The sequence below is a fragment of the Protopterus annectens genome, chromosome 8.part1 (assembly GCF_019279795.1).
Source record: "Protopterus annectens isolate FY-2018-M chromosome 8.part1, PAN1.0, whole genome shotgun sequence".
In the NCBI taxonomy this organism is placed as follows: domain Eukaryota; kingdom Metazoa; phylum Chordata; order Ceratodontiformes; family Protopteridae; genus Protopterus; species Protopterus annectens.
In genome coordinates, this window is record NC_056742.1 from 224,866,582 (window position 1) to 224,893,998 (window position 27,417).

Consider the following 27,417-nt stretch of genomic DNA (forward strand, 5'->3'; position numbering starts at 1 on the left):
TTTGTTATGTGCGATCTTGGAGTTGGTATATATAAGTAGCGGGGTGTGTGTGGGGATGCAGCTAATATTTTTCACTGTAAACTGTTTTAGTGTAATGGAGATTTTCTCCACAGCCCTCCACTAAAAATGGGCTCTTGGCCCAGTTGGACATTCTTGGTAAACAAATGTAAAATAAATAATTTAATAAAATAAATTTTTTATCACTTAAGTGGAATATGTTTACATAATATAGTGATCATTGTCAACCATAGCCTAATTGCAATGAAATGGAAAATGCATCATTCCTTGATACAAACAATAAGCAGTCCAACAGGATAATAATCGTCTAAAACATCAGTCGTACAGTAAAGTTTGATAGTTTAAACAACAACAATGGTGATATGCTATATATCTTTTACACTGATACAGAAAACCTAGCCAGTGCTACAGGCTATTGTAAAAGGTTTATGATCCGAAAGGTAATTACATAACATATGAATATTTCAAACACCTTGAGTTTAAAATATTTTATAGAACGTTACTGATAAGTGTAGAGAGATCTGAACATTACAATTCAGACTGATGTGGAGAGATGAAAATGATAACACCGTGCTGCTGTAGGCTACTCACAACAATAAATGTGTTAAAAGACAAAATATAACATCAAGATGACTGACATAATTATAAGAGTTGATGAAAAGGGAGAATCTCAGTTGTGTTCTCTCAGTGCAATACATGCAAGAATATAGATGTCCATGACTATAAACAATAGTTAGAATTCTCAGTTACTTAAAAGAGTATTGGTCCTGGGCAGATATATTTCTCTGCGAGGTGTCTTCTGTAAACATATGTTGGTAAAGTTCCGTTATAAATAGCAACTTTATTATCGAGCAAGATTTAATGTTCATTTAGACAATCTGAGGAGAGTTTAATAGAATAGTGCAGTTACGACATACCCCTGGTCTTGGCACATATATTTTCCATTTTCCTCATAAATATTTTTTTCTGGTAAATCACTAAGGATTACAGTAAGGGAATGATGGCAGACATTGGAATTTTATAATTATTTTCAGAAAATGCATGCTGATACAAAATATGCAGTCCTATCAACTTTCTAAGTTAAATGTAGTAATAATTCCATATTTTTCCTTGATTGTGTGTCCCTCACGTATTATTTTTGGATTTGTCCCTGGAGAGAGCAATGGTGGATCCCATTGGGTCTATGCAGAATTCTTTGAAGACGTCTGACAATGCTGTGCCTGCAGGTTATGAAAAAAAGAGAATCAGATATAAATAAGAGGTCTAGTGTAAGGGTCATAGAAACACTTCTCAGATGTTTGCCATGAAGTAATTTGCATATTGTGGAGCAGATTTTTTGCCCATTGCAGTACACATACACTTTCTTTTAATGTTGTGTGTCAGAATGAACCCTGAAAGTTATCCATTTTAACTGTGTAATGGCATGTTGATCAGTTTTCTTCCACAAGTACTTGAGCCTGGCTGCAGTCAGGGGGGATGACCATTCATGGCTGCTAAAACAGTATTAGATGGTAGGTTGCATTAACTGGACAGAATGTGAAAAAAGAGCGGTGCTTTGAATGTGGATATCGCCTGCTACATCGGACCTCATAACACCCCTGGGCAGGCATTAATTACACATTAACACACACCCTGGAGGATATTATTCCTTCTTAAATTACATACATTTTAGATTAAATGAGTTTCAGATTAAATGTTTAGATACTTTGATATTAGACTAAGTGAGTGTTAGGTCAAACATTACACACCTGTATTATGAATGTATATCGGCACAAGTGTGTTTGTGTGTGTTTATCACATTACGTTATAGATTATATATTTTACTTCACAACCAATCAGAACATTTCGCTATTCTTGATAATACATGAGTAATATGTTACTATCATTTGCTAGCTAACCCTTTAAATTTCATCAATAAATCATGTGTCTAGTGCAATAATCATGTTTATTATTTTTTCAAAATATAAAAAAAAAAATTGAATATCTGCTTTCATGCATATTATTTTGCTAGTCTTTCTTGTAAAATAAAACTATGTAAATTTGCTTCTTAACCCTTTCATCCATTTTCATTTAAATATTTTTCCCTTCCTACATTGAGTTGCTCATAGCATTTATCTCTTTTTTTTTTTACATTATTTTTTCTTTTTTTCATTTATATCCCTAAATTTACAGTTTTTAGATTTTTTTATCTTTTCTCTTTTGTGTACTTTTCCATCCTGTTCTCCTCTTCACTTATGATTTTCATTGTAGCATCTCAGTTGTGTCTGTGTTCTGTTCCTTACACATCTCTTCCATTATCTATCCTTTCTTTCCATCACACTATCTCACTTGTCTAAACATTTTTCTTTCTCTACATTTCCAAAGTATTCTTTCTTTAAATTTCCTTTAACAGTTCTTTACTTTTCTGTATCTTTTTCTCTTCTTTTAAATTTCCTTTTTTATTTATACTACATTTTTATCCATTATTGACCAGATAAGTCCCCCGAGTCTTGTGGCTTCTTCAGGGAAGACCTGAGATGGCATTTATACTACTAAGGGAAGTTCGGTCAGGACATCAGGGAACTTCCTCAAATTAGGCATATGGGACCTCGATTTAATGCTTATCCTGAGGATAACAGATGCAGGAGTGCATCACCCCCTTAATACTGTGCTGCAGTGCTAGAAATTTGAAAAGTAATCCAGTCCCTTGGAACAGGAATAGAATCCACAGCCTTCTGAACTTCCAGCATCAAATGTAAGTATGCTACCTGTTGAGTCACTGACACTTCCAACCATTTTATACTTCACACATTCTCTCTGTGGCCAGTAACAAACGGTTCAAATATAATTTTCTTTTATTTTGCTTTGTGTCATTATCTCTCATGAAAAACTTCCCCTGTTCTATTATATACTCTCTTTTTCTATAACCTTCCTAGTATTCCTTCTCTCTCTTTTTGTTTTCCATTGAAATAAATGTGTCTATTAACAAAAAGTGTGAGGTCATCTAATTGTGTTAAAGTACTGGGGAGTTTTCCAAGCTGGTAGTGGTGAGGTATATGTGCATGTATGTAGAGATATGAGTGCTGTAAGCTGAGTGAGTGAGTGTGTGTGTGTCTGTTATGGAGATCACAGTAGGTGTGTCTGTGCTTTTATCTGTATGGATTAATATGTGAGAGTGTCTAAGGGCCTGACTTGCTCTCAGTGTGACTGTTTTCAGTGTAAGCCTGATTTGTAGATAGGCCTTATATCAGTCTATGAAATCTGAACAGGCTTTCACCAGAGTAAGGCACCTAAACTGAGAACAAGTCATTTAGAATCTGGCCCCATGAATGCAGTTTGGGTTATGCAGCTGGGTATGTGCATACATAAATGTGCTAATGTGTGTTTGAGAGACTTGGGGGGGGGCAGTCAAACCATCCCCTAGATTATTGTCTGGTGTGGAATGCTAAACATGTAGGGTACTGTTCATATTGTGTCTTAAAGGCACTTAAAATAAAAGAGAAAATTTGCAGCATGAAAAACATGAATTGGAGGAACACTAGACAACAAGAATATCTTTAGGCTGTGCCTTAAAAAAAAATTAGAAATGACTTTTGTGGCACAAAGGACAGGGATATCATTAGCCACCAGGGATAACACTTATATGATGCCATTGAGAAACTATACAAGATTTTAGCCTGTACCATTGACAATGAGCACACGTATTTTGTATGTTTTACTTGATTTTAGCATTAGATTTATTAATAATGAATTATGGTGAGGGAATATTATAATAAATACTAATTCAACTTGTATATTATAGGTTTTAATTGTATTTGTTTGAATGTATTTAGTTATGTTTGTATATTAATATAAAGAAATGCATTATGGCTTTAAGAAAGAACAGCTGACTGGGATGGGTTAGAATTTAAAGTTTCTTTTTTTATATATTTAAGGCCTGTATGGTTTGAGATTAAGCACTCTGATGAAGTTCTTCAATTTTATATTTATCCAATAAAATGGTGTAGAGTCCTGGATCGCTGAATTTGTGTAATTGTCTTTGTACATATTAGTGATCATCTTTTCTGGATTTTGAGTTACCTACACTTCCTGGTGGTTTGAGGCAATGATTTTCTTCATTACTGGTCTGTGATTTACCTGGTGTTTGTGCTTCCTGGGTGTACAATTTGCTGTTTTCTTTTTATTCAGCTAGCATCTGCATAGCACAGAGTAGTAGTTCTCATTAATTAGTACAGCTATATTTGTATTAAATAAAAATTCATTACCAATACCAGTATTTCGAATAACCAAGTTACTCAGATATATTCACTGAAAAACTTTCAGTTGCAGCTTTATACACAGATACTTATGTAATTCTAACTCTAGCATTTATCAGTTCATCTTCTCTTTTTAGCTGCCTTTGTTGTTCATTTGCTTTCTGGGCTGGGTTAGCTACCCGGCTTTGTGAGCCTTGCCTCTAGATGGTTGCCAGTGTTGAAATGACACCTTAACCCTCCATGAGCAGGAATAGGAAAAGGGGTTGTGGATGAACTGGCTATTCATTTGCTTTATTCTGTTTTTTAAATGTACTGACTAGTTAGTCTTGGAAGCAGTAATTATGTTAAAATGTAGGAAATGAACTAGCAAAGACGAGTGGCTCATGAGTAATAAAGTGCTGATACTTTACACCACAACAGTGGCTATAACAGTTTTACCAGCAACAGCTGAAGCAAAGATACTATGTTGCTCTTATGTTGCCTTTAGTCGATTTTGCCTCAGTTATGTTAACAATGAGCACTGCCCCTATGTAATCCGCACTCCAATTACCTCTCGAGTGGTAAGACTTTCCTTAGCCCTAATTGGAATCAAGATACAACATGGAATAAAATTTCCTTCATACTTTATCTTGACCAAAGCAGTCCAGACAATCAAACAAATCACAAGTAATCCAATGCATTGTAATATAATTCTCTCTTTTGAGCAATGTAAATATTGATACCAATCTCATATCATGTGGGAGGAATAAAAATGCCAAATTCCCCAAAAAAGACTTCACAGCAATCAGGCCAGCCACAATTGTTACTGAAGAAAAACAGAAAGAAAGCAAAATATATACAATAAAAATATTAAAACTTTAAGTAACATCTAAGCAAAGTTGTCACTTGATTTCTACCTTAATTCAGTAATCAGAGTTAATCCACATTATGACTTCCCTTTCCTGTATATTACTTACCCGTCTGTTTATACATGCTAGTACCTGTACTTTCCTCATATCTGATTTCATTTCCACTAAAGGACCCAGTGGTACCATGGACATTTGCTGATAAGCATTGCCTAGTTATGTCTTCCTTTATTTACCCAATTGACCTATCTCCTCACCCAGAAAAACTTTACTAAAGACTTCCTTAACCACCTCTGCTTGTGTTCTGTTAAACTGTTACTGTTCAGCTTTTTGCTATCCCCATCATACCCGCACTTATAAACATACCTTGTGCAGCCTACTTTTTGTTAATATTTGCCTGTATTAGCACCTGTTCTGCCCATCTTACCTACTATTATAATCCTTCTAGCACCTGAAATATTTGTCTGCCTGCATAACTACGCTGTATGCTAGTTGCACTGTGACACCCATTGTTAATTTCCTTTTTATCTGTGCATGTTACAGTTGTTAGTGCTTTATGGAATGTACTAGATGCTGTTTACAAAAACACATGCTTGCAGTGTCATAACTTGATTCACATTGCAGCATTCTGTTTAACAATCTACAGTCTTTTCTTTACCTGAATTTAACAATCTTGCTTTGTCTTCATGCAATTTGTGGATAAGTACTTTGAAACTCGCTGCATAATTATTTAGTGGCTTTACCTATTTCTAAAATGTTTGCATGATTTTATCATTTATTTTGCTATAAAATCCTATTAGTTCTGCATATCACACAGTGGTTTTAAGATCCAGCAATACTTTAAAAATAAAATTGTTAAAACTGTTAAAATTCTAAGACTGGTTTTATTATATTCACAACCAACGTACATTTTTCACTCAAGATTCACTTTTTTAAACCCATGTGCTTAGTATAATTGATTTAGAAAATCTATGTACTAAGATAGGATTCTGCCTCTGTTTTTAGTGCAAAAAAGGTGACTTTTTGTTTAAAATGTACAAGCATTAAGTGTGGAAATTATTCTTGGCGCATTTGAAAAGTGGATGATGTTACCTTCTGTGGTTAGTTTGAAGACTATTATATTGAGTGGTGCACATCAGAATATTAATTACAAACAATATTTTGAAAGCATTTTCCATATTAAATGCATGACCATAGGTTTGTTTATAACTGATTGCTAATAGAGTGAGTACCTGATTTAAGTATAATCATAGCAGTAAAACCCTTCAGCAAGGTAAAGCAATGGTAAGGTTCATGTCAGTCTCCAAAATATTTTCAAGCTTATTGTGCAAAATTGCCATTTGAGAAAGTTTGTAGGCCTGATCTTTGTGTCTCGTTAATGGTTTGATTAAGCCCAGGGTACAATTTGTGAACAAACAACAAAACAGTACGAAATTCTGGCTTTTGAAACAGAAACTCTTTCAGCTAGTGAAACTATAATATAAATCTTCTAGTTCTCAGTCGGGATTCAGTTTCTGAACAAAGAAAATATGATATTCATCGTTTTGATCATTGCTGACATTGCCTTAGCAATTTGGGTTATATCCTGCCAAGTATATTAACAGGCGGTCAGTTTTTAAAGCCTCAGGACAGCTTCCACAAATCCAAACTGTCAGCCAGATTGAGCTGAGCTGACTAAAAGAGAAATTTGGGAGTGAAAACCTACAGAGCTTTACTAGGCAGAAGAGTATGCTCCTCTGATGTTTTGGGGAATCAATGATCAGCTCATGCTATCCTTTGCTGGGCAGATAAATTCCCTTTCGAGAAAAAACTTCCATTTTCTTAATTTTGTTGATGTTTTAATACTTTCCTCTTCAGGAAAGTTGTTTTAAAGCGGGAGTGTTGTGTTTCAGTACACTGTCTTGAGACTGTAACTTCTGATGAAAAACTGTGTTTATTTTTCTTTTCTGAGGTTGGTATACTTTTTTAGTGTGCTTTTATTATGTTTTCTGCCAAAAAAGTAGCATTTCAGGAGTGGTAGTGTTTATCGGCATTTGCTGTTTGTCTTCCACAGGAAAGTGGCACCATTTTCAGTTTAGCCATGGAAAAGACTGCTTATACCATGATTAAGTCCTTCTTCCAACTACAAAAGCAAATGGCCTTCTTCTTCATTCTCAGGTGAGTGAATCTGATGTGGCCATTTCTTGTATCTGAGACCACTCATCTTTTAACCAATATCACTTTGGTGTAGCACCCATTGCCTCTGTGTACCAGGGGTTAGCCACATTCTGTGCAGCTGTTGGGGACTCCTCAGTAAGCAAGGGGGGACCAACACTTGCCATGTCAGTCCTGTGAGAAAGAACATGGAATTTTTTTCTGTCATGTCAAAATGGTATGCCCATCCTTGGGGGAAGGTGTTGCTGCCATTATAACACAGTTGGCCCATTTTTCATGTCAAAAATAAATAGAAAACAAAGAATGAATCTACTTCTCTTTGGGTAGGAGTAGTTTACTGGGACTGGTTCAGGGTTTAATTCAGGCTATTAATTTTTCTTGTAAAGAAGCTTTGGAAGCTGGCTGTCTGCTATATTCTTGGCAGGATATAACCTATATAGGTAAGGCTGCTTCAGCACTGATCATTCTTGTTATGGTAAGTTTTACTTGAACAACTGTACTTTTTCTAGTCATAAAAAGGTTATGGTATTGCAGTTCTAGAGGAAGGATATGGGTTCTACAACAAAGTAGAGGGAAACATTGTACACTGTGATCTAAACAACTGGGAAATGACCAGTATTTAGGCAGTGGAGCGGTGAGAAGGGAAGGGTATTGGTAAATAGCCAATACCAGCATTCACCTCCTGAGGGAGATGGTCTGGTTCATGCCAGTCTTGGCATATACTGTAGAAATAGGTGCCAAGCATTCAATATTTGAACAGGATGTATGCCTCTGTGTCCAGACATGTATGTATGTTAGTGATCATGGGAAGTCTGTGGAAATGTGCAGGACGTCATGTCAGTGAGTGTGCATGTCAGTGAGTGTGCATGTCAGTGAGTGTGCATGAGGGAAGAGAACCAACAATGATTATGTCTGCTTACATGATGCCTCACAAATGGCTCTCATACACAATGAGGGAATATGGGGATTAAAAATACTAAAACTAGTCTGACTAAGATGTTGAGAAGGAATGATGTTTTACTTTATTTCGGATTTAAGACTTTTTAAAGCTTAACACTGATGCTGTGAATAGCATATAGTGTTCCCTGGTTTAAAGATGGCATCAAAAGCACAAAGAAAGAAAGAAACAACATATCTCTGTTTCTGTCATAGAGCTTGTAAACTGAGGACACACAGTTGTAAGGCAGTAATACAGAGGGCTTGGTTCATAGGTTTATGCTAGGCTAACAACCACTACAGCCTTTATAAGCCGAGCAACCAAATGTGCCCTTTTCTATCTTGGGTTATATTAGGAGAGGATTTGTTAGTTAGGACATTGTTAAATGTTACATAGAGGGAGTATGTTAGTTTGGACACAATTTACTGTCTGCCTCTGTCCATCAGAGACATGGAGGCCAGACCTTCTGTAAATTTCCAGTTTCCCATCCATTGATCAAGGTTACGCTTGAAAAAAGTTAGGGAGGGAATCTGCTTCACATGGGTAGGGAGTCTATTGTAGAAAATGGGGTCCTCTAGGAACATATTTGTCTTGCAAACATGTCCTGTTTGTGTTGAAAGCAAAATTTGAATCCTTGTATCTAGTATTTCTGAATATGTTAATTTTGCAGATGTGCAAAAGGTCCATCACAGCTGTATTCAAGGATGCCTTGTATGCCAGGCATAGATCACCTGTCGGTATTCTGCAGGAGACAGATTATGGAGACAGGGCATTAAAGCAATCTGCATAGGAAATGTGGTTGAGCCCTTGATTCTTTTGTTAGGGAATCTTTGTGGGCATTACAATCATTGCATATGTCTGGTAAGGTAGATAAAGGGGCATTATACTCGATGAAGGGTCGGATGAGGCTGTGTAGAGTAGCACTGTTACATTCTTGACATGGATGCCATGCTATTAGTTATAAGTTGAGGGACAAATAATGATTTTTTTAATACCTTAGCCACAAGTTGGTCAGAGGCCAGATTACAATCTACATATGTTCCCAAATCCTTGACTACTGAGTCAACTCTTGGGGTCTTTTATCAATAACATAAGGTCCCTGGGTGGCCAATTTCCCACAAGATATCATAGGACACTTCTTAGCACTGATTTTTAAGCCATAACATTGGAACCTGTTGTTTTTTCAGTTGTTAGACCCTCTTACAAGATGTTAGTGTCATGGGGAGAATCTATGATAGCTCCTAGTTTGCAGTGATCTGTGACCTTGGTCAGCCAAAGGCACTTGATGTTAGCTTTGAGATCTGAGATGTAGATGCCAAAGAGGAGTGGATTTGGCAAAGAGACCTGTGGGCCCCACTGGGTTACCAGTCTCTTTGTGGAAAAGGTCTCACTAATCCTGATTTCCTGGGTCCTGTCTGTGAGCCAACTGCTATGCCAGGCTTTGTGCTCAGTTTGGTGAGTTTGTCAATAATGCCTGAGTGGAGTATTGTATGCAGGTTCAGGTAGGTGGCATGCACAGTTTTCCCATCAGCCATTTCCTTGATGACCTTCTCAAAGAAGTCCAGTCCTCCAGCGTTAGTAGGTATGATCTTCCCTTGACAAAGCAAAACCAGGATGGGATCAGAAGCTAGCAGTTGCCTATGTCTTTGTTGATCATTTTCTTGATAATTCATTCCATGGCTTTGCATATAAGACTAGTCCGGCTACTGAAGTCAGGCAATAAAGAGTTAAGCTTGAACCAGTTTCTCCATATCAAAAGCTATACTGCCTGGGAATTCTATAGACTAAAGGACAAATCCTTAAGCAATATTAAAATTAATCTTAACCTAAGTAGCAAATATACCATAATACTGAGGCAAATTAAAGAACTGGTGTCTTCTATTAGAGGCATCCCAGATAGTGTAGAGGAAGAAGTAAACGTTGCACAGTCCCTATTGAAATTTTTAAAACTCAAAAACAAGATGTTATCGGCTTCATACAAATTAATTTTGGCTATTAAATACCAATCTTCTCTTACATAAGCTCACTATTGGAAGGACAAAAATCCTAATTTAACTGATGTTCAACTCGCTCTTGCTTTTAATAACACAAATTCCACCCCTTCATGAAGCTTGTATATACCCAGTTAATGATAAACAATAATGCCTACTATACACCAGAAGGTCTAAATTAGTTCTTCCCAAGCATCTCTCCTCTTTGCCCTTTTTGTCCATCGCAGCCAGCTGACCTTTTGCATATTCTCTGGTACTGCAAATATGTACACAACCTATGGAACTCATTAAGGACCAAACTTCAGAAAATGAGCTATGGGAAATCTACCCTATCTTGGGAATTTGCTATACTGCATGTGAGTCCCATTGTTATGCCCAGTTCTGACTTGAATATCCTGATAGCTTTATTTGTGTTAGTCAGATTGTACATCAATCAAAACTGGCTTGACAGGTCAAAAATAGAGCGGAAGGGTTTTATTAACATGACCTCTAAATATATCATATCTCACAAAATGATCATAGGTAATAGAGATAACCACATGAAATGTCTCAATGTTTGGAATCTTATCCTAGAGCACATTTTGAAATAAGCTATACCAAGAACACATCTATCAACCTGTCCCTTCATTGTTTCTGGAATCTCTTCCTCGTGAGATTTTAACAGACAGTGGCCTCTGATAGTTTCATCTCTGTCTTTCATTGTAATGAAATGATCCTTCGCCAGTTTCAAAATTTGCAACATTATATGTAAATAGTTGTTTATATTATGTGTAAATGAATCCTGTTACTTACTACTTATTTATAAATTTATGCCTGTATTGCTCTAAACATTCAATTTAATTGTATAAATTAATCAATCTCTTTAGATGCTAGAACTTTGTTATTTCAAGGCTAGAAGTTAAAAGGCATTATCTTATAAACTGTCAGATCAAGGTTAACTGTTCATAAAGGAAAGTCATGTTTTATATTTTTTGTGCATATCAAATGTTGAAAAATACAATAAAATAAAAGTTTGAAAAAAATAAAAAATAAAGACTAGTCATGCTAATGGGTCCATAGTTAGTGTGGTCAGTTGATTGTCCACCTTTGTGAACAGGGATGAACATTGCAGTCCTCTACTCATGAGACAAAGCCTGTTTTTAGAATATAGTTAAAAAGTGACTGCAATGGCACTGATATGTGATGTTTCAAACTATTTAGGAGGCATCCATGGATATTGCCAGGGTCCAATGAAGTGGTGGTTTTGGCCATAGCAAGCACCACCAGGACCGGCTCCCTGTTTATAGAGTTGGTGGGGGATGAATGAGAGGTAAAATAAGAGCTGAATTTGTCATCCAGCAAGTTTCCTATGTCACTCTGCTTAGTGAAAGTGCCACCGCTGTGCCCCAGTTTAGCACACTACTGTTTTCTGCCTTTGAGGTTTTGGACATGGCTGTAGAAGGACGTATAGTTGTCTTTTAAGGGTCTATACTATATTCTCAAAGAGACTTTTCTTCGAACATATAATCATCGACACATAAAGAGCAAATACTCTAAAGTGCAAATGGCCATGTCCACAAATATTTTCCTCAGGAAAAATTTCACTGGGGCCGCACACAAAAAAAAAAAAAACTTCAAAACCCTAATCTAGTGGGGGGTTGTGCCCATCACACACTCCTAACTAAATATACCAACTAAGAGATCGCTCTACGTTTGGGAAAAGGGCAATTCCCGATAACGGCCAACTGAATTTTTTCCTAAGGAAAAAAATTTGAGGATGTGGCCATTTGTGCTTTAAAGCATTCGCTCTTTATGTGTCAGTGATTATATGTTCGAAGAAAAGTCTCTTCCAGCATATAATATATACCCGTCTTTTAACTGTGAGGTTATCTTGACCATAAAATTGGCCTTCTAAACTTAAACAGTTTTCTTAGTTTCTTGTTTAGTTTGGTGAGAAAGTTCTTTATTGGAGCTGCTCTTTCTGATTTTACAATGACTTTGTTTTCTTTTGCTGCATATCCTGTTTTAATTAAGATTTAGCCAGTGTGGTTTGATTTTTCAGTTGGTTTTGGGCTTACTTCTGGTTGGTACATCAGCATTTATCCAACCATTTCAATTGTTGTACAGAGACTCCATGAACAATTTTGCACAGGTTGTTGTGAATTCTTGGTTAGGAGGGATACTGAATTTTGACAAACCATAACATAATAAGAGGTAGACTGGTTTGAAACAGTTCTGAACTGTTACAGGGTTTTATTGGGATTATTGAGTTAATTTTTATTTTGAAAGGAGACAGTTTTTTTTTTGGATGACCTCACCAGCCCCTTAATTTGAACTGTAATATCTGTCTACATTTATCAGAGGACATACAATGATAACGCAACTCTCCCTACACTATTAAAAGATTAATCATTATATTATTAAAATGCTTAGTGCTTTTCTCATGCCAGCCAGTAACTCATTGCATTAAAATGAAATATATGAACAGGTATCACTTGACATAAACTAAGATCTCAGATACTGCTTGCTAAAGAATAACAAAGCAGAGTGTATGTTAGTAAATGACATGTTTGTCACTGTTTACTTGTGGCTACCATCAATCCTGTTTACACTCCATTAACCTTTATATAATTTCAAAGTGTCAAGAAAGCTCACATAAAAACAAAACAAATATTGTAGAAATAACTTTTTGTTTGGCTTCAGATGGGGAATCTGGGAAACAGAACATGGATCCTTACCCCAAATGCAAAAGAATACAATAATGGAATTGATTGCATGTATTCATTTCAATTATTTTATTCCAATAAACTGGACTGCATTTGTGAGCAGACTAGATGACATTGCAGTCATTTGTATTGCTGATATTTTTTTGCTCAAATAAACATTTATATGCATGGGTGTTATGCTACCAAGGTAAATGCAAATTCAGATGAGTTGAACAATGTCAGGACAGCATTCCATTGTGTAGTATGTACGTGTCACCTTTGGGACATTGGCAGTGCGTAATTTTTTGTTGGAACTAGCCAGAGCTCTGACATTCTTCCTCTTAACTGTCATATACTGTGTGGGTAAGTATTGTACAGGCACATTATTTTCTTCAGAATGTTCCTTTACAAATTCATAGGTACAATACAGCATATATTGCTTATTTAAAAAATATAAAATGACACTCTTAAGTTGATCGCTTCAGTGGTTTACATGTACTATTGCATTTGTGTTGTGAAGAAGCTAAGCAAAGCTCATGACGATAAATCTTGGTAGTGTTATGAAACAGAAACAGTTGTGTGAGGCCTTTATGACAAAAAAAATATATAAAAAAAATAAAAAAAAGGTCCTCACAGATAGGATGAATGAATATTTCATAGTACCTAAGTTGCTATCCAAGGCCAGAAACAAAAAGTAAACCATGATACCTATTAGCATACTTAGCTTTAAGTTGGTTCAGCAAAGAAAAGTACTGTAGCAGAGGTTTGAAGTCCCCAAAGGATGGGTTTCAGAACTGTTTCTTGTTAGATGCTTACTGAGAATGCAAAACACATTACTAATGAGGACTTTTCTCACATTTGGGGGATTACCTTCTGAATATCAATAGGGTGGCTGTGCTCTAGTCTTAAATCACTAAAATGCCATCTCAAATATGAAAAAAATGTACCAGGTCTTCAGTGAAAAAGAAAAAGTAGAACAAGTTGTAGAATTAAAATTTCATATTATTCCAAATTGAGAGAAATATGTTTCATTTAGTAATAGTGTTTTATGCCTGGTCATTGTTCGCAAAGCCTGTCATTTTCTTGTATTGTACTTAACTGGCAAAACATATAGTTTATATTGAAAAGTGAAGCTGAAATTCAACCTGACGAAACATTTTCTGGGACAAGCTGCCATATGAGAAGGAATACCTTTTCAAACTGCTGAGGTGAAAAACCAGATGTGCCACTCGGTAACAGATGTAGTGATTTGCAGATATAATTTATAATTTACCATACATTTTTTTATTGGTATACTTCCAAGACACTGATGCAGCCTGATTTTTTTGTGTGTGTACTGGATGCAGTTAGTACCTCTCCTATGCATTTTAATTTTGTTTCATTAAATCAATTTTAGTATGTATTGACTGCAAACAACTGCGGACTTCATGTTTAAGCTGAATGATGGTTTTTAAACTATTAAAGTTGGAAGCATGCACAGAGAAGCATTGTACTTTCAGTTAACTGCAGTGCAGAAGTATCAGCAAGGGCTTTCTTATCAGGTATAAATATGACTCAAAATTTACCCAGCAATACTGGAAATATGTTTTTTAATTTTTTTTCCTTTCCATCATTTTATTCATGTGTGGAATATGATTAAACCTACAATACGCCATATTGATGTATGCCTGTCATTGCATTTCTGGTGGCTTTGTATAACATGAACTTGAACAGAAAAGCAAATGGGTCATGATTTATCATCATACTGTTAACACAGAATGCTAAACTCCTGGTATCTTCTTACACCTATTTAAAAATTATGTCATATTTTCAAACATTTACAAATTAAATTATTATTTCAATTTGATATACAAGAGTTCATATTCTAAAGGAGGGGGCATGCTTTTGTGATCCTGAAAGAAATATTCCTTTCTAGGCATTATTCATTACTGTTAAAGAATAGACGATCCCCATAGGTTAGAAGAATAAAGCCCCCAGACATACCTGTGTTGGAGGGAATAGGGGGAGTATAGTACTGAGAGACTGATGTTGGCTCAGCCATCCTAAGAAGGAGGGATATGCCATAGGCTTGCTGCAGTGTAGTTCCATTATGAGCTTGCAGAACTCCCTCCTGCATCATCGGTATGTCACTTAGTCAGAAGGTTGCCCATATGAGGAAGCACGCATGCACCTCCTGAGGGCAGTGTTTGCAGAGCTTGCAAGGTCACATGGTGACTGGAGTTAGGAGTATGATGCTGCAGCAATATCCTCAATTTCCTGAGCAGCCTCAGACAGTGGTCATGTTGATCCTCGGTGGGGGAGAGACTAAGGTGAAGACACAGTGAGCAAGGAGAAGAGCTGGTAGTACCTAATCATTAGCTGTGGGGAAGAAAAAATGACTTTGGACAGCTAATGATTTCATGAGTTACTGCCACTGGTTAATATATTCCACTTCATTATTGTTTTTATTTGTGTACTATATAATTTATTTATTTGCAATTGAGCACAATTCTGTGATAAAGCCTGGAGCTTTAAGCTATTTGATATCATTCCTCTCTAACACAGTAGAAAACAGGAATGAAACCTAGAGCTACAAGAAAAAATGTGTTAATGTATAGCCTTATCACTCCATGGAATGCTACCAACTAAATGGGCTGGATTCAAGAACACCTATAAGAAGTGTACAGTAAATGTATACGATCTGCTTTCAAGAACATCCTTACCGCATTTTTGGGCTGTCTATTTACTCAGAAAGATCATACTAAGTTTACCTGTCGTCTACACTATGTAGTAACCTTTATCAAATCTCCTTCGATTTTTAAGGCTACAAAAAAATCAGTAGGAAAACTAAAATTATGAAGAAGGTGGGAATTATGCTTGTGCTGTCTCTTCATTCAGAATGGTGTACACTTAGTATATCTTTAGTGTAGGCATTCATGAGTCTGTCCCAAAGTTTTTAATTAAAATGTTGGAAGCTGCAAAAGTTGTAAAAGTGATTGTACCATAATTAAATTTTACGGATCAGCTCTGACTACTAATGCAAAGGTTTTAAAATTGACCTGTACAAAACATGACAGCAGAGAGGAAAATCTACATTAATTGGGTAATACATATACTCAGATTAAGGTAAAATAAAGAAACAGCAATGTAATACAAACAGAGAAATAGTCAAAGTGCCAAAACCTTCTGAATGTCTATTAATGAGCAGATATCAAGTCAAATATTGCTGTTAAGAATCTTTATACTCTAAATTCTTTTGAAGGATATGCACATACATATGTGGAGGGCACTTTCTGTAAGGATCAAGCTTCATTAAAGACTTGTTAGCCACTGATCTGTCTCTGCATATTTCTTATGTCATAGAGTCAGTACTTTATATTACACATATACCTCACATGTTGATAGTGAAGCAATCATGTGCTTACTGAAGAGGAACAGATTACAATGCATGATGCTAGAGGAAAATTTTGCAACAAAGATCATGGACATCGCATGATACTTTAAGTATTAATGAAGAAAACGCAACATAAAATGCTTGGACATAGAAAATGGTTTAAAACCTACTTTTTATGGGAAAATGGCCATGACATTATAGGTTCAAGAAAATAGGAAGAAATGTAATATAGTGCAACTTTGTATAGTTGCTTAAATGAACTATAAAAATAAGTACTTCTAAAATTAGTTCATTTAATAGACTAAGTAGGTAAAGCTAGCCAGCTGTGGTATTGGTGTACATGTGCAAATATCTAACAATGGCCTAAGTGACATGAGTTTGGTTTGTGGGCTTGCAATCTGATGTACATGGCAAATGGAGGAAGGCCATGCTTATCCTCATGAAAATGGGCTACAGATCAGGAGCATCTAGTGTAACAATTCGCAAGTGGAGGGAGATCAATGCAAGGATAACCCTAAAGTGGGCGTGCAGCTACCAAGCCAAAAACACAGTAGTCCGCATTGCTGATGCACAGCACACTCATAAATGGAAGTGTAGAGTGGCTTCTAAGAACATGCAGGATGCTTTTCGTCCAGGAGAGGGTTTAGTATGTACGCCATGCAACTTCAATGAGATGGCTACATGATGGACCCTGATGATGACTCTCACCCTACACTGAATATATCATTTCCAGGGGAATGAATCATCTCATTTCCATTCAGGGGAGACTTAGTACTCATCAGATGAGGAGGCAAAGAAATCCTAGAAAATGTTAAAATCAGATGTAAAAACAAAAGTATAATGGCTCTGAAATCAAACAATTTAAGAACAATGTTGTAAGAGAATTTTCCTAAGAACAAGAAGGGATGTGATGATTAGTGATCAGCAGTATGGTTTCATGCCAGGAACGAGCACTACAGATAAGATGTTTGCTCTGAGAGTGTTGATGGAGAAGTACATAGAAGGTCAGAAGGAGTTGCATTGTGTTTTTGTAGACTTAGAGAAAGCATATGACAGGGTGCCTAGAGAGAAGTTGTATTGTATGAGGAAGTCGGGATTGTCAGAGAAGTATGTAAGAGTGGTACAGGATATGTACGAGGGTAGTGTGACAGCGGTGAGGTCTGCAGTGGGAGTGATGGATGCGTTTAAGGTGGAGGTGGGATTACATCAAACATCAGCTCTGAGCCCTTTCATATTTGCAATGGTGATGGACAGGTTGACAGACGAGATCAGACAGGAGTCCTCGTGGACTATGATTTTTGCAGATGACATTGTGATCTGTAATGAGAGTAGGGAACAGGTGGAGGAGACCCTGGAGAGATGGAGATATGCCCTAAAGATAAGAGGAATGAAGGTCAGCAGGACTAAGACAGAATATATGTGTGTGAATGAGAGGAAGGATAGAGGAATGGTGAGGATGCAAGGAGTAGAGGTGGCAAAGGTGGATGAGTTTAAATACTTTGGATCAATAGTTCAGAGTAATGGTGAGTGTGGAAGAGAGGTGAGGAAGAGAGTACAGGCAGGATGGAGTGGGTGGAAAAGAGTGTCAGGAGTGATTTGTGACAGATGAGTACCAATAAGAGTGAAAAGGAAGGTCTACAAGAGGATAGCGAGGCCAGCTATGTTATATGGGTTGAAGACCGTAGCATTGACAAAAAGGCAGGAGTTAGAGCTGGATGTGGCAGAGTTAAAGATGTTAAGATTTGCACTGGGTGTGATGAGGGTGGACAGGATCAGGAATAAGTATATTAGAGGGTCAGCCCAGGTTGGAAGGTTTGGAGACAAAGCCAGAGAGGCAAAATTACTTTGGTTTGGACATGTGCTGAGGAGGGATGCTGAGTATATTGGGAAAAAGATGCTAAGGATGAAGCTACCAGCTGAGAGGAAAAGAGGAAGGCCTAAGGTAAGGTTTATGGATGTGGTGAGAGAGGACATGCAGGTGGCTGGTGTGACAGAGCAAGATGCAGAGGACAGGAAAAAATGGAAACAGATGATCTGCTGTGGCAATCCCTAACGGGAACAGCTGAAAGAAGATGATGATGATGATGATGATGATGATGATGATGAACAATGGCAATATTATCTAACTTTTACTGAATAAAATTGTACAATTAAACATCAGATGTTTAAATCTGCTCTATGAATTCACATTATAAATAAATTAGTTATTAGTAAAGCATGGTAATGTTCATGCAACAAGAGAACTGGTTTCTTCCGGGGTTCTAAAGCAATTGTGATGTTCCAAAAATGCAATAGAAAGTGTAGTTGATAAATCAAAATGAACAATATGAAGTAAACAGAAGTGAAAAACAACTTTCTTTGAATAAAAATTAAAACCAACTGATGAACTTACTCTGAAATGGTAAAAATGTTTGTAGAGTAAAGATGCACTGTTTGAAAATACAGTTACAGATGTGTTGGATGGGTCTACCTCGACCCAACAAATTTATGTTTCTTTGAAATGTTGTTGGGTGACCCTTTTTTCCTAAGGTGCATTTATTCAAAAATGCACTTTTGTGAAAAAACGGATCAGGGAAAACGGGCCGAGGTTGTTCCTGTAGATCACAGTACAGTGGGAATAAGGGAGTAGTCCCTTTTCCGACTGTAGTGTGATCTTGGAGGTGGACTATATTAGTAGCAGTGGTGTTGGGGGTGCAGCCCCCAAATGGGGGTGCAGGGGGGCTTGCCTCCTGCGTAAATATGTTTATTGTTGGATGTCTGTATGTTGTTTGTGGGTTTCATTGGTTTGTTTTTCATGAAAGTGCAGTTTTGAATAACTGCACTTTCGGAAAAATGGGAACATAGAAGTACATTTCGGAGAAACATACTTTCGTTCAATCAACGTAGACCTGTGTTGGATATGTGTTTGGTGTTGCATTATATTTACGTGTTAGGAAGTTAGAAAAAATCTTATCAAAATGAAATGACTGATTTCACATGGTAAAGCAAAACAAAAGTAAATATATTGATAAAGTGAACTCAGTGAAAATCACTACTATATACATATTTACCCAATGTATTTCAATTGATAAGCAAAGCTTGCTTGCCTCCTTTAGACGACACACAACTTAATATAGCCTAACCCTTATTTTAAAACATTATGTCTCACTAAATCTAATCCTAACCATTATCCCATTCCAGAAATTTAACATAGTAAAACATAATGACACCATAATACAAATTTGCAACCAAATCCCTCCTCAATCCCTAAAGTTATTGACTTATGAAAATATGTGCACATGTCCATTCCATAAATTTAATTTAACCACAAAGACTCAAAAAAGTGTTGTCAAGCACCTTAATGTCTACCAAGTACCATGATATAAAAAACAGAAAAACTGTGAAATTAGTACTAACAAACAATAAATATGCTATTCTGATATTTATATTCCAGAAAAAAAAATCTGGCTTGCTTTATGTTGCTTCATAAAGGGCTACAGAGTTTTGATCCATTTGTATTGTTAGTTTGGCCAAGCTACACAGCTTGCTAGTAAGAATTTTCCATCTAGAAAAATATTTGTGATCAGTGGCTGAAGATCCTGCCCAGATAACTTTGCCTTATCCTCATATCCATTGACAACAGGTATTTAGTTTGGTGCCTTGTCCTCCTCTTCTGCTGCCTTCATCCTGTTAAATTTTTCCTTTCTCATCCTGCAACTGGCATGCCTTAAGATAGATCAGAGTTTAGTGAAGCTCTTTGTTTCCTCTGTCATAAGGTACCAAGCTCCAATACTAGCAACAGTGGATTCCAATGCTACTGGTCCTTTTTTGGTGGACAGTTCTGGGAACAAAAAGACTCCCAAGTAGTCCAACAAGGCCAAAACAAGAAACAAGGGGAAGAACAAAGGAAAGAAAAAAATATTAGACTTTTCTATTGATGTCATGAATTTAACTGACAGTGTTTTATCTCATGATATGGTCTCGGTCCTTCAAAAAGGGCTTTCTTTCATCCCATCTAATACAGTTCACTTACCATAATTAATAGTGGATTTTAAGTTATACTGTAGGAAGCTAAATTTGAAATATATTTTTGATGGTGTGAAGGTTTCTGATACAGCACAACACAATATCAGAAAGAAAAGTACATATAATCCTTTATTGAATTCCACTTTGTCTGTTTTTGGCAAGTTGTGTGAGCGGGACTTTAGGAAGATCAACAGTAGATTACATCAAGGGTCCAACCTCAGTATGGGGGAAGTTTGTGCCCTTCAGAATATGGCCAACAATAGAGATTGGCGTATTATGAAGGCGGACAAGGGAGGGACCATTGTTGTCATGAATTCTGTTGATTACATTACAGCCATTTAGACACTATTGGCTGATGAGTCTTGTTACAAAAAAGTTAACATTGACACTGTTCTCAAGAGTTTTTCTAAACTTGATGCTTGTCTTTTTGATTTGTTTAGTGAAGGTTGTTTTGATTTTTTCAGTTTACACATTTTTGTACACTGAATATCCCAAGATTGCCACTTTGTTTGGAATTCCAAAAGTGCTCAAATTAGGTGACCATCTCCCTTTCAGACCGATTGTTTCAGCTGTTTTTTTCTAAAACAGAAAGTATTTTGGTCTGGTTAGATGATTTATTAAATCCAGTTGTACAACAGTCTGAATTTTACTTACGTGATTCTTGGCATCTTTTGGAGCTTCTAAACAATATTCATGTAGATGATAACAATGTTCATTTTGCTTCCTTAGATGTAGTCTTTCTATATACTAGTATAGATCAGAAGTTGGGTATTGATTATATGAGAGAACATTTGAATAAGCAAGTTAATTTTGACAACACCAAGGTTTACACATGTTGCACTCTGATGGAGTTAGTTTTAGACAACAACTTCTTCAAATTTGAAGGAGAACTGTTTCAACAAACATCAGGGGTTGCTATGGGTGCACGTGTTGCACCTAGTTTTACAAACCTTGTCATGATCACTTGGGAGAACAAATTTTTGGTCACACATCACATGGCCAATAATATTATTTTTTACAGATGGTACATTGATGATTTGATTTTTCTGTGGAGAGGTGACATTGGTTCATTTTTAATTTTTCTTCAAGACTTAAATCGTACTACTACCTTTTTAAAGTTTACATTAGGTAATTTTGGTAGTATTTGCATTTAACTATCAATCCATCTGATTTCAGCTTTCAAAGTAATATTTACAGGAAATCTCCGTTTGTAAACCATTATTTACACTTTGACAGCTTACATCCCCTACACATGAAGTGTGGAGTTGTAAAAGGCCAATTTATACTGCTAAGCCAGTTGACCAGTAGTAATGACATCTTCCATGAACAAAGTGTCAAGTTAAAACGATTTTTTCTTGACAGGGGATACACAGTGGATTGGTTGAATGCAATTATAGGTGAAGTTTCTGTGCTGAGGCAGAACAAGGCTAGCCCCATTTTGACAATTTTAAATGTGATCAAAGTAAACACCATAGAATCTACGACTAACATTGCTAACAAATACAATTTGTCCTTTGCGTTGCCCATCACTAATGAAATGTCAATTATCAAAAACACAATTCTTGACAATTGGAAAGTTGTATTGGGCAACTCTGAACTAGTATAGATTGTAGGTGATCGTCCAACTTTCACCTACAAAAAAGTAAGTAACATCAAGATGAATCTTGAGAAGGGCAATAGAGATTCAAAACCTATCTGTAATGCAACTTTAGGAACTTTTCCTTGTTTAGCTTGTAAACAGTGTATATTTATTAGTGGAACTTCCAACATTATTTTGAAGCATGACAACAGGACGATTACAGTGAAGGGACATTACATTTGCAAAACCATTAATTTAGTGTACATAGCACAGTGTGTTTCATGTGAACATTTTTACATTGGTAAGATTATGCGTGCCTTGAACAAACAGATTTATGAGCACAATTTGGCTATAAAGAAAAAAGATATTTCAAATGCTTTAGCCAAGCACTCTTTGCATTGTCCTTTGTTTAAAAAGTTCACTTTTTCTGTTTTGGAAAGAGTTAATAACTTTTTATTTAGTGGTGATTTTAAAACCTTTTTAGAGTGTAGAGAAGCTATCTGACAGATTATGTTAAATGCTGACCAGCTTCCAGGTTTGAACGATATGATTAATATTAAATGCTTTTTACAATTACAAAGATATTAAACACACAATATATAAAGCACACTATTATATACATTTTTTATGTACAATTTTTAATTTAATGTATTGTGCTTTACATATGTAATATGTGAATATATATATATATATATATATATATATATATATATATATATATATACAAAAAAACTTTACATATTTTTTTTTTTTACACATTTCTTTTTTACATGTTTTTTTTTTGTATTATTCATGAGCTGAATTAGTATACTTAGTTTTATTGGATTATTAGTACATGTGATTTGTTCATTACGGTATTTAAACTGTGTAATGAAAGTGGGTGTGATTCTGAAGATGTTCAGTGACATTAAATTGAACGAAAACGTTAAAGATTTTGGGCTGTCCGTTTTCTCCTTCCACCAACAGTTTTGTTACTTTGTTGGATTAATTGTTTGTGTGGTTTTTGCATCATTTTAAGAACTTAGACTTATGTATAAAAGAAGTAAAAAAGTTCTCTTGCCATCTATGTGAACTTTCCTACTATCTCACTTAGCAGCTTGGTGAATATGGGCATCCTAAGGCAATGTGAAAATTGCTTTATGTTTACTGACAACCAGTTACTTCTCAAACAAACTGATATGGCATACGAGAGATATATTTACACAATGTCACTAGAGGCAAAGCTCTCTCATAAAAGCACTCCTAATGTCAATAAAGTTGCGACTAGTACAAATGCTGCACCTCTCACGCTCATATCAAAGCAGACACATAGAACCACATATGCTGATGCTGAGGCAGTTAAACATAGCCTTCCTAAACCCTAAAGGCCTCCTAGATAAAGTCCACATAACAAACACCCTCAGCAGCACCAAATGCACTCTTTCAAAACAACACCCACATCAACACATTCAGCCACATTTCAAAGAGCTTCTACTTCTAACCCCATAAGGCTAGCCAGCACACAATCCAACATTCCATTCATTGGAGACTCCATTGTGAGACACACAGATGTCCCTTTCACCAGACTAAGGAAAAAGTCATGGTCAGTTGGTTATCACGGGCCAGAATCCACCGCATTACTCATACACTCAGGTCATATTCCATGTGGGTGTAAATGACCTGAGACATATCTCCCTAGACTATATGAAGAGAGAGATATCATGGAGCTTTTGGAATATGTGTCCCAGGCTATTATGAGCCTAGCATTGAGAAGCAATTTACCTTCTCCAAGGATAATGCCACAATCTGAACAAAATACGACTGACTTTAAAAATTACCTTAGTCTGTGCTGTCATTTTAAGGGGGTACAACATATTGGAAGGAGATGGCCGATAGACCATGCTGCTTTGCCAGGGATGGTCTACATCTCTACCCATGAGGCTTTCGAATATTAGCTTAGCTAAAACATTATCTTCCCCCATAGTGCCATTTGTAGGCAATGCCAAACTGAAAGTACTCCCGACATAACAAATCAAAACCAAAAATTTCATTGAGGGCCTTGATGCTGTTTCTAGCCTAGAGTTATGCATATTAATAATATCTTCTGTGCTATGTAAATATTTATTACAAAAATGGGAGGTTCTTTTAAAGATAAGCTCATGAAGAAGTTTAACAGTTTAAAGCAAGCATGGTTAACTGCATAACTTTTTTTTGTCTGGTTATCTAATAATCTGTTATCAATTTATAATGTTCCTTTTCTTATCATCTTTCACTGTTTTTAGCTAGATTGTCACACTTTTGTTGTATATTATTATAAATAGAAAATAAAAACTAAGTTATTTAAATATCCTTATGATGTGGTTGTGAATCAGACTTTGAAGAAATGGCCTTGGAATTTGAAGTTTCTTCTGTAAACCAGTCAGCAAAAGATATAGATCACATTAAACCACAGACACATCTCTGCGAGGTTGTTTCACTGAAATTTGTCACTCAACAACTCCCAAATTAATTTCCTGGCCTTTCATAAAGTTTAATAAAAATCTTTCCAAATGTTTCACATTCTGATGACCTCATGTTCTTGTTGAACTTGACTGCAAAAGCTTTAACCTTAAGTATGTTGTGTTTCTTACATGATGCTTTTATGTGAACTTGTTCATGACATAAATTATATATTGGATAAGGTTATCATTTTGCCTAAAAAAAAAACTGTGCAAATCTCTAATGTGTAATGCTTCATATTGTTTGCTATTTGGCAAGGTTAAGCTTCCAAAAACTTTTTTGAATAATTGGAAACCATGAATTATTGAAGTTTGTCAGAATTACTCTTCATCTGCATTAGAATATTGTCATAATTCACATTATTTAGTTTGAATTTAACAAGAAATTCAGCATTAACAATGACAAGGAAGGCTTAGTAGTAAGCCTGTTTGTCCACAAGCTGTGTAGGGGTGGAGCAAGTGAATCCCTGGTGTATATGTAGGAAAGTGCTGCAGTTTTTACTTATTTCCAGGCAGTGGCTTGTAGGTTTGGTTTGGTTTTTATTGGAAGATGGAGACATATATCAGCAACAGCACAAGTAGGACAGTAATAGTATTCTGTCCAAAAAGCAACCGTGGTTTTTGTTAAATGGTTAAACTGTTTACCTCAGAAACGCAGGGTTTCAATGTTTGATTTTTACCTTTCTTCCTCATAAAATGGATAATTTTTTGGCTGCAGTGGTGCAGCAGTTAGCCTTGTCGCCTCAAAGCAAGAGGTTCTCCTTTATGATTTTTGGTTGGAGCACCTTCTGTGTGGTGTCTGCATGTCCTCCCCGCGGATGAGTGATGTTAAAGACATGCAGGTAGGTGCGAGCATGAATGAGTGTGCCTTCTTTGAAGCTTGGGCATCAGGCTGACAACTCAGCACCATAAAAATCCACTGCCAATCATGAACGGACCGGAGTTCCGCCCTGGCGACCCCTAACCAGGAAAAGCCGAAAGTATTTACTAAGAATTAAAAGTTCTTGGACAATGACTTACATTTGAGTTTGGAATTGGTTTCCTTAAGAAAATGCATTTTAACACAAATCCTGTTATTCTACCAACTCTCTAAGTTTATAAGAGCAATATTTAAAGTCTTTCCTTATTTATGGGCTTCCCATGCCCCCCCCCTTTACTTTAGGCTTGATACAAATTTCTTGAGCTAAGAGGTTGAGAGGTATGACTCAACATCAAAATTTAAAAAAAAATCCTTTGTAAGCTGGTATTTAAAAAAAGTGGTGAATAACTTTTAATGAGTGTAGTCAGTAGTGCAGTTGTGTAAAATCTTAGCATAACAGTAGATGTCCTTGCCTTCACTGCTGCAGTATTCTTAACTTATGGGATTCCCTGCCATGGAAGCCCAACATCCAGCCAATTTAAAGGTACTCCAAATTTCAACCAAATGCTCCTTGTGTAGCATACGGCATAAAGATGACCTTCAGGCCTAGCATAGTCAGAACTGACTGCCCCAGTAGGAACACAAATCCAAGGATCCCAAGAGGTAATCTGTACATCCAGGAAGGCAAAGGACTAGGGGAAGGAGTGAAAGAGTGAATACTGCAGCAGTGAAGACAAGGACATCTACTGTTATGGTAAGGTTTTACACAACTGTACTATGTCCTTGCATTCACTGCTGCAGTATTCTTAATATATGGGAGAGTGCCAAAGCTCAAGAAGAAACTAGTGAAGGGGGAAGGGGCAGAAGAGTCCCCGAAAAAGCCATGAAGAACGGCACTAGCAAAAACCAGCCCTAGATTTAGACATACCATCCAACTTGTAGTGCTTGGTAAAGGTATGTACAGAAGTCCAGGTAATGCCTTCAATAATAGAATTAGTATCGAAACCTTGAAAAAAGCACTAGAACAAGCCACAACTGTAGTAGAATGAGCCTTGACTAAAGAGGGAAGACTCTTGCCATGAAAATTGTAACAAAGAAATAGCCTTAGAAATCCAAGAAGAAATTGTTTTCTTGGATACAGCAAGTCCCAAAGATCTAGGATTAAAAGAAACAAATGACTGATCAGATTTTCTAATAGCCTTAGTATTATCCAAATAAATCTTAAGTTGCCTATGCACATCCAAAGTATGCAGCACCCACTAACTGTCAGTTTGCAGAGAGATGAAAAAAGTAGGCAAATTACTAGACTGATTAAGTGATAGCTTATTAACCACTTTAGGCATAAAAGAAGGGTTAGTGAGCAAGGGCACTCTGTCCTCATGAAAGGTCAAAAAAGAAGTACAAGCAATAAGCGACTGTAACTCAGACACCTATATGGCAGAAATAAGAGCTAACAAAAGAACAGTCTTCCAGGAGCAGTTTTGCAGGGAAGCTGAAGCAGCAGGCTCAAAAGTATCCTGAGTCAACTTCTCCAGAACAAAATTAAGTTCCCAGGGAGGAGGAACAGGTTTCCTGGGAGATCAAATATTAACAAAGCCTTTAAGAAATTGTTTCACCTCAGATCTAGAAGCTAAAGGAGACAAAAAGCAGACAAGCAAAGAAAGCTTATAAGTGGGTCTTTCATAGAAAAATATGTCAAACAAATATTGAGCAACTCACACAAATAAGAGATAACTAAAGGAACATTCACAGTAAGTGAGTCCAGGTTATGAGAGAGATACTAGAGAGACACCAAACAGAAAACCTCTTCCATTTCGATAAGTAGGATTTCCTAGTAGTAGGTTCCTGGCTTCCTGCAGGACTTATAGCACATCCTCAGAAAAAAGTGTATATATGGAATCAAAATCCTGTTACCCACATTGTCAGTTGAAGCATGGACAGATGGGGTGGATGAGAGAAGCCTTGACTTGTGAGGGTAGATACATCCTTTGAGGTAACTTGTGATGACGACTCCACGCTAAATTCCAAAGAAGAAGGAACCAGGTCTGTGGCCATCAAAAGAGAGTTGTTAACAAGATTTCGGGAGCATCATGTTGAATTTTGAACAGGACATTCAGAATGAGAGGAAGGGGAGGGAATTGCATAAAGAAACATTCCCTTCCAAGAAAATGAGAGGGCATCCACCTTCCACAAAAGAGGACCTGGGACTCTGGCACAACACAAAGGAAGTTGCCTGTATAGAGGGGAGGCAAAAAGATCC